We start from the raw sequence: 2,500 nt of genomic DNA on the forward strand, positions 1-2,500 counted from the left end.
AATCATATTTCCAATGAGCCAGACCGAGCCAGACCAGGACATAAAACAGAGACACACGTAGCGCTCGGCACCGTACCCCCGGGACCTCGCACTGGACATGTTACCCGGTCCGAAATGTGTTTTTTATTTTTTCTTCCTTAAATGAAAAAAAGGCAAAATAATCAAATGAATGAGGCCCTGTTTATTGCGTTTTAATGTGCTGTAAGTGGATATGATAAATTGCAGCATATGCAGGGCGTGTGTTGAGTGCCAGGAAAACCTGATAAGAGAAATATTTAGCTCCCGCATTCTGCCAGAAAGCCGTGCCGGTCGACAGATCGGGAGAGGACAGAATGTGACTTTAATTGGTTGGATTTTGTAATCATGGTCAAATATAAAAAGAATGATTCGAAAATAAGTAAAATGTTGACTGCCATGCCTTAGTTATAAACCTCACCTTATAAATCTCACATTGGTAGTTGAGTTCTATTTTGTCATGGTTTCACATCACAATAGGTTTGCATTTATTTATTTAGTTTTTCATTAAATGAAGAACAAATTATAAATGTTCTCAAGCATTTATCACCTGTTATCATTCAAGAGGTGGATGCTTAACAGTTACCAAGATCAATGCTAAATGATTCAATACCTTAGCAGCAACTCCTGTTTATCTGCATCACGGCAGCTGACAAACACGGATAAAAAGTAGCAAGAACGAGACAGAAAGCCTGCTGAACCCTACATTAGTTTTGTAGCCTCAGCATTAAGTTCTAAAGTTGTAAATCTAAAGACCCAGACGTCAGATGTCTGATGTTCACCTGAAGGGGAGATTAAGTGGCACAATCAAATATTAATCACCATGGTAACAGATGAGGTCTTTGTCATCCTCCCATCACTCCAAAGGCCTTTTGACCACAGGCCAGCTAGCCTAGCACAGTTAGCGAAGAGTTGCTGAGCGAGCAGGCATCTTTGTGTCAAATCTTCTCCCTTCTTTTTTTCCTGGAACTAAATGTTTGTATTGCTCCTTGTTCTGCCTCTGATCATGAGGGGTAACCTTAAATGGGGTGGGGGGTGGGGGAGGGGGGTGGGGGGGGTGAAGCCAATCTTCGTGGGGTGCCATTAAAACGTCACCTGAGGGCACAGCTAGTGTTGTAGCTCCACTACTCAGGGCTATCAAAATCGCCATCTAAGGAATGTTCTCTTGTTTTGATTTTTGTCGAGTTGGCCTGAAAATCTTTTTTTATCTTGACAGTTTTTCCCGATTGAACACGACAGTGCTGTAACTAAACCTGAAAGAGCTCTGAAGGAGGCGAGCTGCTGTTGCGGTCGGTGTTTCAAGTCATAGGTAACTTTTTTGGGTTTCGTTGGTGGAAGTTTAGCTGACATGAGTGTTAGAGTTTGTCTGTGACTCAACATATCCATTTGGCATACTAAGAAAGACTAAGACAGCTTATTTTACTTTCGTGAATTAAACATTTCGAATTCAAAAGATGTTTAGTATACAGTATATACGTAGTATTTGAATATATAGTTCTACTGTATCTGTATCAAGGGAGGCTGGTGGAGGTAGAAACCGAGAGTACAGACTCCTCATTCCATCCCATGCATTACAATGTGCCTGTCCTCTTTCTCCCACCAGCCTCCCCTGATATGTAAATGGTCACGGGGAAATTTATTTGTGAACCTTATGAATGCTGTGGATTATTCATCTATCTGCCAAAAAGACTATATATATATATATATATACATATATTCTTTAGCAGTCTTTTTGGCAGATGTGTTGTGTGTGTGTCATCCTGTGTTGAGGTTGAATATACACCGAAGGTGGCTCTGAGCCATCCCAGCTCGCGGTTCCTCTGTTATCGTTCCTATTTGGCATCCTTTCCTCTTCCCCTCTGCTTGGCCGCGGAGCCTGACATCGCTCCCATCCACCCAAGGAGGTGATGTTCCAGCAAAACAAGGGAGAGAAAACTCCTGAGTCCCAGCTTCAAACCAAACTGTGATGGACTCGGACAATTAGAGCTAATTGGTACCCAATCGGTTCCCTTAAAGCCTGTCTTCGCCGGGCTCCCAGTCGAGAGTCAGTGGGCCGAGAGTCAGGGCTGGATTGATGCCCATTGCTCCTGGCGTCTCGGGGAACCTCCACAGAGCACGGCCCCTCTCGACTTCACCTCCACCGACTTCTCTCCCTGTGATGGCTACCCGGCTTACCCCTGGCAAGTCCGTTCCAACAGGCATGTACATTCGAGAGGGGAACGAGATTCGTCCACGACAAGCGTAGGCCGAAATCGTATGTTCTTTTCAAAATAATAACGATGAAACCAACGCAGAGTTAGTTTTTCAGACCAGGATTTAGGCCTCGAAATGTTTTTCTAGTCCCGGAATAGTGTTTGTGTGGGTCCCGGTCTAAAACCCAGCCCTACAGAAAAGGTGAACGTCAGATTAAATCTGTTAGAGATCGCAACGATCTCGTCTCCAACGAGGACTCCACCAAGGCCAACCAGCCACAGCACTTCCGTAT

Source organism: Nansenia antarctica, assembly GCF_963989245.1.
Source record: "Nansenia antarctica genome assembly, chromosome: 6".
In the NCBI taxonomy this organism is placed as follows: domain Eukaryota; kingdom Metazoa; phylum Chordata; class Actinopteri; order Argentiniformes; family Microstomatidae; genus Nansenia; species Nansenia antarctica.